Source organism: Pleurodeles waltl, chromosome 1_2 (assembly GCF_031143425.1).
Source record: "Pleurodeles waltl isolate 20211129_DDA chromosome 1_2, aPleWal1.hap1.20221129, whole genome shotgun sequence".
Lineage (NCBI taxonomy): Eukaryota > Metazoa > Chordata > Amphibia > Caudata > Salamandridae > Pleurodeles > Pleurodeles waltl.
The window spans coordinates 1,242,173,082-1,242,186,611 of NC_090437.1; positions in this window are offsets into that span (position 1 = coordinate 1,242,173,082).

The following is a 13,530-nucleotide window of genomic DNA, read 5'->3' on the forward strand; positions in this document are numbered from 1 at the left end:
AGACTGGAATGGGTAGCTGGAGGGGGTCTGGGAGTGGAGGAAGAGGAGGTGGTTGTAGGAGGTGTAACTTTAGGTGATTTGGGTGCAGGTGCAGGTACTAGAGGCTGTCGTGAGGTGGATGGATGTTGGGTGTGTGGGTGCCCGCGTTTGTGTACTTTGGGAGGGGGTGTCACAGACACACTGGGAGTGGACACAGGGGACGTGTAAATGGTAGTGGGGGTGGTGAGTGCAGGTGAGTGGGGTGTGGTGCTGGGTGTTCTGGTACGAGTCCTAGTGCTTGTAGATGTAGTGCTTGCAGGTGAGAGTGTAGACGACACTGGGAGGGAGGAAGGAGGCGACAAGGAGGGGGACAGAGTGGAGGCAGTGGATGTTGCTGTGTCTGTATGTGGGTGATCCTTGCGTGAGTGCCTGTGGGTTGTGTGGTGCTTATGTTTGCCTAAGCTACTTTTGTGTGTTGAGGTGTATGCATGCTTGTCTGATGGTGTGCTTGGGATAGACTGGGGTACAGGGGATTGGGTCTGGGTGGAGGAAGTTGGAGGGGGGAGGCTAGACATAGGGACAATGGCTGCCATCAGTGCTGAGGCCAGAGATTGCAGGGTTCGATGAAGGGCAGCCTGACCAGAATGAATGCATTACCGTGTTGCAACTCCCTTTCTACACCCTGGATGGCATTCAAAATGGTAGACTGCCCAACAGTGAGTGACCTGAGTAGCTCAATGGCCTCCTCACTGAGGGCAGCAGGGGTGACAGGGGCAGGGGCTGAGGTGCCTGGGGCGAAGGTGATGCCCACCCTCCTGGGTGAGCGGGCACGGGGCGAACGCTGAGAGGCTGCTGGGAGGGCGGTGCTGGTAGGGGAGGTGGCGGCTGTACCTGTAGAAGTGGGGGGCACAGATGGTGCCACCACCACAAGGGAGCTCCCATCGGCGGACGAGTCCGTGTCGCTGGTTGGTGATCCGGTGACCGACGTGAAGCTCCCCTCGCCCTCCGTCCCACTGGTGTATTCAGAGTCTGTGGTGTGGCCCTCCATGGCCATGTGGGATGCAGCTCCCTCGTGCTCCGGTGCCACTGTACCTCCGCCTGATGATGCTGATGCACAAAAGAACAGGGAGAGCAGAAAAAGGGGGGGGACGACAGAAGTAAGACAGGTTGAGTGCATGGCTTACCGCTACCGTTGGCGGACAATACAGACACAGCAGCCCCCTGCACTACGCCGTGCTCTTGGCGTCTACAGATGCAATTCCTGGGATCTGGCCTACATGGCTATGGTGGACATCTGCACACATAGATGCCACAGGGGCATGTATACCTGTACTTGGCACTCTACTGAGGTGGGGTGGAGTGCCACATGGCCTGCATTACGGAGGGGCCTAGCCTACGTAACTCGCCCTGGCCTAGGGAAACCCACAGCCCTCCTGCCCTACCCAGACGCCTCCACTGCGCGCAAAGTCCCCAGAATGAGAGTGTACTCACCCCCTTGTGTCTGCTGTGATGCCCTCAAGCACCCATCCAACTCCGGGTAGGCCACCGCCAGGATCCGGAACATCAGGGGGGTCATGGTGCAACGGGCACCCCTCCTACGTTGGGAGGCCATCCTCAGCTGAGCCTCCGCCATCTTCTTGCTCCAACGGCGAATGTCCTCCTATCTTTTCCGGCAGTGGGTGCCCCGTCTCTGGTGGAACCCAAGGGTCCGGACGTCCTTGGCGATGGCACGACAAATGTCCTTCTTCTGGTGGGCGCTGACCTACATGACATGTACAGGGGAAGAAGAGAAGTCATTACCAACTGCACCGTTGAAGTGAGTAGCCCCCATCCCAACCCTTGCCATGTGGCACATGCATTCACAGTCCTTCATGTTCCCTGAACTCTGCCCCTTCCAACTAACATCCAGCCCTCTCCACCCAGGCATAGCCCATACAACGTGCTCCCTGTGTACTTACCTGTTGGTCTGGAGGACCGTAGAGTAGCGTGTACTGGGGGAGGACCCCGTCCACAAGCTTCTCCAACTCCTGAGCAGTGAAGGCAGGGGCCCTTTCCCCAGACGCAGCAGCCATTTTCTCTTCCAGACTGAGGTCACAGCAGCACTTGCAGTGTAGGTCCTCTCCTGTCGAAGATCAGGTATCGAGTGATTGAACAGATAGAAAATGGCGGTCACGTCCGCGGCGGTGACGTCCGCGGCGGTGCGTATCATCACCGCCGGCGCACTTCATCATTGGCTCCTGGGACCCATAGGGTCCAATGTTAACCAATGCAGCATTGCGCCGCGGTCTACGAACTCCTACCGCGATGGAATACAACGCCAGCGCAGTTACCTCACATCCCATTGTCCCAGTTTAGTGGTCAGGCAGCCGCCATTTCAGGGGCCCACATGGCTTCATTTTCTACTGCGTCACACATCCCTAGGCCTAGACTCAACACACATACAGGAAGAGTTTTGTGTTTGGTGTCGTGTTCTGTGTATCTGTGGGTACATACCTGGGAATTTGTTGACTCTGTGGTCGCTGTTGTCCTTCCTAGGCACCGTCAGCTGGGACATGTGAGGAGATGGCGGAATCCTCCAGTGTTCCGACCACTGGTGGACCTGTTGACAATGGAGGGGCGACATTTAATCATCACCTACAGGTTTGACCGTGCCACAATCCAGGAACTATGTACCCAGTTGGAGCCAGACCTGATGTCACCAATCCGCCATCCCACTGGAATCCCCCTGACGTGCAGGTGCAGTCAGTGCTCCATTTCTTTGCAAGTGGGTCTTTTCAGACAACAGTGGCCATGGCATCAGGTATGTCCCAGCCTATGTTTTCCAACGTATTGTCCAGAGTGTTGTCTGCCCTGTTGAAACACGTAAGGAGCTACATCGTTTTCCCTCAGGTGGAGGATTTGGCCACAGTGAAAGGTGACTTCTATGCCCTTGGACATATCCCCAACATCATAGGTGCTATTGATGGGACCCATGTAGCTCTGGTCCCCCCCCACAGGAGTGAACAGGTGTACAGGAACCAGAAGAGTTATCATTCTATGATAGTACAGATGGTATGTTTGGCAGACCAGTACATCTCCCAGGTAAATGCTATGTTCCCTGGCTCTGTGCATGACGCCTACATCCTGCGGAATAGCAGCATCCCGTATGTGATGGGTCAACTCCAGAGGCACCGTGTGTGGCTATTAGGGGACTCTGGTTACCCTAACCTGTCCTGGCTACTGAACCCAGTGAGGAATCCCAGGACCAGGGCAGAGGAACACTACAATGAGGCCCATGGGCGGACTAGGAGGGTGATCGAACGCACCTTCGGCCTCCTGAAGGCCAGGTTCAGGTGCCTCCATATGACAGGTGGTTCCCTTTTCTACTCACCGAAGAAGGTGTGCCAGATCATCATTGCCTGCTCGATGCTTCACAATCTTGCTTTGCGACGCCAGGTGCCTTTTCTGCAGGAGGATGGTCCAGATGGCGGTGTTGTGGCAGCTGTGGAGCCTGTGGACAGTGATGAGGAGGAAGCTGAGAAAGAAGACATAGACAACAGGGAGTCAGTCATACAGCAATATTTCCAGTGACACACAGGTGAGAACATTTAATTTTACTATTACATTCACTTTCACACTTCTACCTCTATCCTGTCTGTCATTTAGTAGCAGTATTTGGTAACTGAGTTGTACCTTTCCATTACGGTTTAACAGGTGTGGTTACCAACGTGTGCCATCTGCTTGCATCCTTCATGGACTTGTGATGTGTGACATAGGTATGTTGGCATTACAATTGAGAACGCATTTTGACACTGTCATTGATAATACAAATTTAACAAATCACAGACTGACTCCAGATTGTTTTGTGCTTCAAGGGTGTTTATTTAAGTGCTCAAAAATGGAGGGGGGTTGTAAAATGGTGATGGGGGATGGTGGAGGAATGTCCATGGCAGTGTCACACAGGTACACTGCCCATATGGGCATAGGAAGTGGAGCTGAGGCAGTTTAAGTATGGACAGGGTAACAAAGTGGGACAGTGTGAGGACAATCAGGGTGGTCTCATTTCCTGGCGGGGGTCTTGCCATCTTGCTCTGTCCTGTTCCTGGATCTCAGGGACCGCTTGCGGGGTGGTTGTCCGTCTGCAGGGGGTGGGGTGCTGGTGTGGTGGTCCTGTGGCGGGGCGTCCTGTCCACTAGCGCCGGCGGAGGTGGTGGGCAGTTCATCGTCCAGGCTAGTGTCAGGGGCCCCTTGGAGTGCCACGGTGTCTCTCATGGCCTGCTGTATGTCCTTCAGCACCCCTACAATGGTGCCCAGGGCGGAGCTGATGGTTCTGAGCTCCTCCCTGAACCCCAAATACTGCTCCTCCTGCAGGCGCTGGGTCTCCTGAGACTTGGCCAGGACCGTTGCCATCGTCTCCTGGGAGTAGTGGTATGCTCCCATGAAGGAGGAGAGGGCCTCGTGGAGAGTGGGTTCCCTTGGCATGTCCGCCCCCTGTCGCAGAGCAGCCCTACCAGTTCACCTGTGTTCCTGTGCCTCCGTCCCCTGGACCGTGTGCCCAGTACCACTGCTCCTAGGTCCCTGTTGTTGTTGGGGTGGTGGGTTATCCTGGGTTCCCTGTAGTGGTGGACACACCGCTGATTGACGTGTCCTGGGTATGGAGGTATGGGCCCGCTGGGTGGGTGCTGTGCTGGTGTTACCAGAGGGTGGAAGGTCAGAGTTGGGCTGTGCCTGTGCAAGGGGAACCGACTGTCCCGAGGCCCACAATGGTCCGGGCTGGTCATCAGGATCCAGTAGGGCAGAGCTGCTGTCGTCACTGTGGGCCTCTTCTGTGGGTGGAGTTGAGATGTCTGGGCCCTCCTGTGTGGTGACATTCCGTAGTGGTCCTGCAGGGATATAAGAGCATGATTATTGCATCTGTGTGTGTAATGGTGGGCTATGGGTGGGTGTGCGTGTACCCCAGTACAAGCATTCCTGTATGTGGGTTTGTGTGATGATGGTTAGGGGGTTGATATGGGTATGAGCAGTGGGCATGCTTTAGTGATGGGTGTCCATGCTTAGTTATGTCATGCAGGGCTTGGTGTTGGGATGAGTGGTTTGTGTTATTAGGACATTAGTGAGGAGTTGGAGTGATAGGGGAGGGGGTGAGGGTGGGGGTGTGTGATAGCATGCAGGTAGGGTGGGGGATATGATAGTTAAGATTTGACTTACCAGTGTCCATTCCTCCACCGTCTCCTCCGAGGCCCTCTGGATGCATGATGGTCAAGACTTGCTCCTCCCATGTTATTAGTTGTGGGGGAGGAGGTGGGGGTCTGCCGCCAGTCTGCTGTACTGCGATGTTGTGCCTGGAGACCACGGAACGCACCTTCCCCCGTAGGTCGTTCCACCTCTTCCTGATGTCCTCCCGATTTCTTGGATGCTGTCCCACATCGTTGACCCTGTCCACGATTCTGCACCATAGCTCCATCATCCTGGCTATGGAGGTGTGCTGCACCTGTGAGCCAAATAGCTGTGGCTCTACCCGTAGGATTTCCTCCACCATGACCCTGAGCTCCTCCTCGGAAAACCTGGGGTGTCTTTGGCGTGACATGGGGTGGTGTGGGTGATGTGTGGGGTGGTGTAAGTGTTGATGTGTGTGGTGATGTGTAGTGGTGTGTGGTGTTTTGTGCGTGGAATGTTGTATGGGTGATGGTGTTGTGTGCCTCTGTGTGGTGGGGTTCTCAATTGCTGTGCTCTCTGTCTCTCGGCTTCCTCAAAATTTCTGGTCGTAGGGGTTTGTGGGTGATGTGGGTGTGTGTTTTATATTGAGTTGGGTGTGTGGGAGTGGTGTTTGTATGTGTATCAGGTGTGTGTATTTGTAATTGTCCAATGTGGCGGTGTTTTGGAGATGTGTGTGTATTTTGAGCGCGGTGGTGTGTACCGCCAATGGAATACCGCGGTTGAAAGACCGCCGCGTGGATTCGTGGGTCTTGATAGCATGGGCGTGTTTCTGTTGGTGTGACGGTGGAGGAATTGTTTTCGCCAGTTTATCACTGACCTTTGGCGTGGCGGACTTGTGTGGGTGTCTGAATTTCGGCAGATTCTGAGATGTGGGTCATAATAGCTGTGGCGGAATTCCGCGGCGGCGGCGGTGTTTTGGCAGTCTTCTGCACGGCGGTAAGCGGCTTTTACCACCATTGTTGTAATGACCCCCTTTGTCTTGAAACCTCTGTGACCTTTTACATCCCTTTGACTGTTCAAGTAGAAAGATTCTGCAACAGAAAGTTGCAGCAGGTGCAGATAGCTGTCAAAAATGTATGTTACTGCTCTCATCCAACTTATTGCTATCCCAGAGAGGAATTGCTTGTATATTTTATTTCGCTTCGTATAATTTCTCTGCTGTGCACAGTTCGTTAACTGTTGTTTGTTTATAGTTTGGAATTAAAATGCACAAAGCTTATTTTCGGTTTTTGTACAAGCTACACCACAGACTCCAAATTATTTTTTTTTAGAACTTTTACAAAAAATTATAGATTAAAAATAAGAACTGAAATAGCATGGTTCTCTTTGTAACAGCAATACCTAATTACATACTCCCAATTACTTTCAAAATCACGCACCATATGAATGGGTTAAATTGTAGAGATCCGCATAGCAGTAGGGCACTTTTAGCAGTTCCTCTAGGTTCCCCTCAATGAATATTGCACCCAGAAGCATAGACAGATTCATAAGCACAATGGTGCTTTTATAAGAACATTTGTGGAAGATGCTCGGATCAGGTAAATTGGATAAAAAAGGTCAAATGTCTAGCGCATCCCTTGGTGAACCTATTAGGTGGAAGGTATCTGGCACCACCAAGACCCTCTGTATATCTTGCAATCCTCCCAATGTGGACGGGTGATCAAGACAGAGACGTCTCAGATAAGCTACGAATAAGTAAATGGCATCTTTTAAAAGCTGCTGGCAAATTATGGCCAAGCTGGTTAGTGTTCATGAGAAAACAGTATGTTCAGCACTCCACAAATACTACTTTCTTCGATTTGTTGGAAGAAATAATTAATTACTAAAACCACACATTGAAACCTATTTGAAGCAAGACTTCAGGAGTTTAGTAGCTAAGTGCCAACATCTCATGACCCAATGTTTTTTCGTGATCAACTTGCTGCATTACACACCCTCAATCATTCAGTCCTATTGACCTCTTTTACATATTTTGATGTTACTGGTGCCACCCCTGAGTAGCTCTTCCCTAACTTTGTTAGGGGCCCTTCTCTCATTCTTGGGGATGAACCAATTTCTCTCCCACCTCTGTCCCAGTTGGTGCCCCCCATAAGCTTTGTTCATGGATCCTGCACTCCCCGATAATACACCTTATTCCTTGTAACACACTTGCACCTTGTAGTACCACCTTCGTGCCACCAACACCCACACCTTCTCCTTGTATTCTGCTTACCATTCCATTCTTCTCCTTCACATCCTTCTCTCAGCCCTTAAATTCATCCATGTGTCTCCAAATAATGTGGTTAATTTCTCTCACCATGATGTCCTTATCTCCTCACCTCTGCCAGAAGGAGCTCTGTAAAGCTTCTCATTAGGACATTTCAATGTATTAGAGCCCTACCTTCAACATATTCCATTATTTATAATCTGAATCATGCACTCATAAACCTTTTCCTCCTCAATAATCCAAAACATCTCTGTGCCCATCTTGCAATGGCTCACTCAACCTTCTGCCGCACCCACTGGAAGTCTCTCCTGCTTAGAGTTATTGATTCCCTACATGATTTGCAAAATCCATTTGCACAATGGCAAGGATCACCACCTCGGTCAGTCCTACGTCACCATCTTACTTCATTGCTCTCCTACCACCAGACTGTTCAGCTTGAAAGTATGAAGCATAGTGTGTGCAGAAGTGGAATTTAAAAGCATGATACACTGAAGCACTGACATAACATAATTTGGGGGGGTGGGACGATTTACAATTTTCTATAGGCATGTGTTTGAGAGCTATAGGTTGCGTGATATTCCCTCAGATTTTTTCCTTCCTTAACTGATCCTTGCTTTTGTTGGCCATGGGACTCGGTTATGTTTTAAAATTTGTGTAGCACAGCTTATCATCCTATAGGGTATCCAGGTGTTGGAGCAGGCATATCAGTGTGGAACTAATTAGTTGCAGAGCCAGGTCTTCACCTTCTTGTGGAATTAAGAAAAAAAAGAGGAGGCCCTGATGTGTAGAGGTTGGTCATTCCAGATTGTGGGTGATATAGGAGAATGCTAGACCTCCCAATATGCTTTTGTGGATACGGGAGGGGTGTGCGAGTGAGAGTGAGGCTGAGTGCAGGTGTCTGGTAGGTTGGTGGAAGTGAAGGCAATTGTTAAAGTATGTTGATCCTATGTTGTGCAGTGACTTGTATGCATATATGAAGAGTTTGAATTGGCACAATTTATATATGGGTATCCGGTGGAGCTCTCTGAGATGTGTGTTGTGTGATGTGGGTGCATCATGCGAGGTCTAGGATGAATCTTACTGTGACATGTTGGATGATCTGGAGTTTGATGAGGTGGTGGTTGGAGATTCTGGCATAGACTGCATTGCTGTAGTCTAGTCTTTATGTGATGAGGGCTTGTGAGATAGTATGTCTGGTATTCCGAGGTACCATTTGAAGATCTTGTGACACATTCAAATTATATAGAAGCAGGGGGAGCAGACTGTGTTGACCTGTGCTGTCATGTTAAATTTGTTGTTGAGGATGATTCCCAGGTTTCTTGTGTGGTTGGTTGGTGTGTGTGAGCTCTGATGGCCACCAGGTGGAGTCCCTGAGGGAGTTCTTGCTCCTGAAGATCAACACTTCCGTCTTGTTGGAATTGAGTTTCAGGCAGTTGGCTTTCATCCAATCTGCTACTTTGAATATGCAGTCGAAGAAATTGGTTCTGGTCATGGTGGACTTGTCACTCAGCGATGGGATGAGCTGGATGTCATTGAAGTAGAAAATTATAAATATGCTATGTGTTATGATGATGTTGGTGCACATTGTCATGTAAATGCTGCACAGGGTTGGGCTGAGCAAAGAACTTTGGGGGACTCGACAAATCAGGTTCTTGGGTTCAGACGTGTAGGTTGGTAGTCTTGCTTTCTATGCCCTATCTCTGAGGAAGGGGCATATCCAGTTGAGGCTGGTCCTTGGAAGCCTTTGTTGTGCTGTCTTCTGATCAGGATGTAGTCTGATATTGTACCGAAAGTAGTGGAGAAGTTGAGTAGGATGAGGGCAGCGGTCTGCCATGGTCCAGTATTGTGTGGATTGTATCTGTGGCTGTGATGTGTGCTGTTTCTATGCTGTGGTTGCTCTGAAAACCTGATTGAGTGAGGTCAAGTAGGTTGTGGAGTCTAAAGTGGTTGTCTCTATCACTTTGGCTGGGTACAGGAGCAGGGAGATGGGTCGGAAGTTGCTAGGCTCTTCTGCAGTTCCTCTGCTTTATGCATTTTACCCCTGCCAAGCAGAAATAAAGTGGTTGTGCTCTACCTATTAAACATGGTTAAATTGGTGGATGCCTAAATGGCACATTTCATTTACTTACAATTCCCTTATGTGGTACTAAGTGTATGTTGTATGTGTAGGTGAGAGTGTGCTTGTGTGCGAGAGAGTGTGTGTATGTGTGAGCATGAGTGTATAAGTGAACATGAGTCACAGTCAGTGACAGGCAGTGAGTGAGACTGAGTGCCAGAAAGTGAGTATAAATGAGCGAGAATGAGTGGCTGAGAGTAAGATTTACCTCAAGTGAGCAGGAATGGGTGAGTGAGAGTTAATGGAGTGTAAGGGAGTTTTATAGAGAATGCATGGGAGTGACAGAAAGCCAATGTAACTGAGGGAGAATGAGTATGTAAAAGTGAGTGTTTGACCGGGCCCTTTCTGCATGTCACCCCAGATGTTTGTCATCCTTTGCTGAACATGTTTTTTATTGGCTTTTAGGACTCTTTACGCCTTCTAGCAGAGGTAAAGTGCTTGTGCTCTTCCTCCTAAGCATTGCAAAATTTATCTACACTTGATTAGTACATTTAATTTACTTTAAAAAGCCCTAATAAATGCTACTACATGTACTCAAGTCCTGTAAATTAAATGCTACAAGTAGGCTGCAGCACTCATTGTGTCATCTACTAAAGTAGTCCTGTAGGCATGCCCCTACAGCCTGTGTGTGCAGTTTTAAACTGTCGTCTTGACCTGGTGAAATAAACCTTTTGCCATGGCAAAATCTTTCCTTTGAATGCCTATAAGTCACCATAAAGTAGGATCTAAATGCCGATAGGGCCCGGTGAATGGTGTGTAAAAAGTAGGGCATGCATACGCAGTGAAAAATCTCCAAAGTCATTACAGCCAGGTTGGCTCTCCCATAGAAAAGCACTGGGTTACATTATAATTTCTTACAATCCATAACTTCAGTTTGAGACTAGCGAGTGTTGGACCTGACTTTTTGACAGGGACATCCCCAAACTTTTTTGCCTCCTTCCTCCTATTTTTTCTGACCTGTTGTTGTTGGCTTTTTGGTGTTGTATGATTTATTGTACAAATGCTTTACACATTGCCTTCTAAGTTAAGCCTGACTGCTCGTGCCAAGCTACCGGAGGGTGAGCACAGGCTGATTTTGGATTGTGTGTGACTTACCCTGACTAGAGTGAGGGTTCTTGCTTGGACAGAGGGCAACCTGACTGCCAACCAAAAACCCAATTTCTAACAGCGAGAAAATGTATTCAAGGGCTCGTTCAAATAGGAATTTAAACCTCAACATTATGGTCAAATTGGATTTTAGATTGCTATTTTACAAATGCCATTTTTAAAAGGATGGCTGGGGAGGAACATTGTCCCTGTCCTGCACTTAAAAGAGTAGTCTGCGGGCTTTACCCACCCCCTTCCTGACTTCAGAAGTCACCTATCTTGTCACCTACAGATGCTGCTTACACAGGGGCCTTCCTGCTCTTTATTTTACTATCCAGGCTGGAGCCACACCAAGGGGAAAGGGAAGAGTTGTCCAGAAACAGTTTAGGGTTAGACAAGGGAGATGTCCCCCACCCACAGGCTGACACTGGGCATAAACGTGGCATCCCCACTCCTGGACCTGAGAAGATTCAGAAGAAGGACTGCTCTGTTGTCTGAAGAAGGAAGACTGGACTTGCTTACGGTGGACCCAGGACCACATATGTGACTCCATGTGTCAGTTGGCCAACCTCCTTTTTGAGCAAGAAGGACACAGCAAACTTCTAGAGGGCGTTCCTTCTTTCCAACTGACCTGTACCAATGTGACCTGACATGGTTCCCTCTGCTGGCCTCTGTGGGGATTGCTCATATCAAGGTCCTGGATTCTTAGCTGGAGTCAGACTGGCACTTCTCCCTGCTTAACACAAAGAGTCACTGGATCTGAGGCAGTGCGATGCAGCACCTGGCAGGGCTGCGTAGCTCCTAACCAAAGGCTTTACCAGCCCAATGGAAAGTGGTACAGGGTCACGCTGTTTTCTCACTGGAGTAAGTGTAGTGTAATGCAGGGCCGCCAGAGTCGCACTAGCAGCTCCCCTGGAAAACTCCTCACTAACAGCTCCACAGGATCAGATGGTATAGAGCCATGCAGTTCCTGATAGCTTCACCTTATCCAACACAGAAGAACTCAGGACAATGGAGAGCATCGCAGAGCTGCACCACTCTATCTTCACATCTAAGTCAGAAGATAAAACACCCGGCAAGATGTACCCAGTTCTTTATCAGGCCCTATCACGTGTGGCTTTGTCCCAGTTCAATGCGACCAGATATATGCAGTTGGTGCTTTGTGTCTTTTGGTGCTATTTCTATCTAAAACTTCAAAATCTCATATCTTCAGTTCCACTGATTGGTTTTGTCGGTTTGGTGCCATTTTATTTATTAAACAGATTTTTCTTGTGTTGTGTTTTCACTTTATTGTTGTTTGAGTGCTACATAATAGTGCTGCTTAAATACTTCAAACAACCCTCTAAGTTAGGCCTGACTGCTTTTGTGCCAGGCTATGAGAGGGTTAAGCACAAGTTAATTTAGTGACTTTTGTGGCTCACCCTGGCAAGGATTGTGATATTAATTGTAGTTTCATAACCCCTTCAACCAATAATCCAATTTCTTACAGTGTGACATACATTTTGTAAGAAGTTTAAAATGTTCTGAGAATATTTTTGAAATATTTGGCAAAAAATAAACCTGTTTGAGAAGGCAGTCTAGAAAATTATTAAAGTGATCAAATGCTGGCAATATTGAAAAAAACCTTTATTTTCTCATCCATTGTCTTTATCCACTGGTCGTCGAATCACACCATACATTGCCATTGATTTTCTTCTTATTTAGTGACCGCTTCCTAGCAGACACATGGGTAACACTGCTCTTCCAGAGAGCTCAAACTGGAATTTTACATTTTATTTCTACTGCATTTTATTTAGATTTGCCTGAAATTTTTCGACTTGGCAGGATTGCATCTTCCACATAATTAATTATTTATTTATCTTACTTAACATTGCTCTATGTGAATATGACATTTGATTCAATTACTGTTTTTACCTTTGTATTCCTTTCCCAGTAGAAGGTGTCTGGATTTGTAAAGGAGTGTACTTGAGGGCTATTCGTTTAATTTCAGTCTCCTTTCTATTATGTGCTTTGACTCACACCTCACTTCACATATGCTTCTGGGCTCATTTAGCATTGCCTCATGGATTTGCAGCCTATTGCCAACACTGTGATGAAGGCTAGTTTGTTTGCACCCAGTCGTACTGAATCCGTGTGGACCAAAGGCGATAGTCATGTTCCCCATCCCACAGGGCTTTCAGGACAACCTTATCTGAAGCCACACTACTCAACTCCAGAGACTCCAGAACTGCTTACTGCACACGTCATCCTGGGATCCAGGTACCACTACTGTGTAAAACAATACAAGGCACTTGTCAATTAAGGGAATGCTATTACACATAATAGGGCACCCTAAACATGCAACATGCATTTATGACCTCACAATATAATGGATAAATGGACCTTGTAGCCATTACAGAAACTTGACTATGACATTGCCAAACAGCTAATAAATCAGACACATAAAGCTCCCATCAGGAATAGGAGGTTCAGTGGCACTGATTATGTATGACTCTATCAAAGTCAATCTTATTTATTCCTAACTTTAATTTCACAGTTCTTCTTGCTACAATGTATCATAATCTGAAGAGCTACAATTTTTTCATTATTCTCAATCACTCCACTGATCTGGGCAATTGAATTATACAACACCTGATAGAACTCCTCCCCTCCCCCATATAGCTACTGCCACACATTCACCTTCTAGACGACTTTCTGATCTAGTCAGATATGCCTGATCATCTGGACTCCAGAATTCTTTGAGAATATCTAAAGGTGGTCAAGCATACACAAAGCAGGACATAATATGAAACCATATCTTCTTCTGATCACAGGCTAAGTCATCAGTGCTCCCCATTTCTTGGTTGGATCACATTGTTATTACTTTTCCCATCCTGATTATTTCCTCCTTGATCACTGGCCCACACTCTTTCCCCTGTTCCTTACTATCGACCCCTATGTTTCAAAA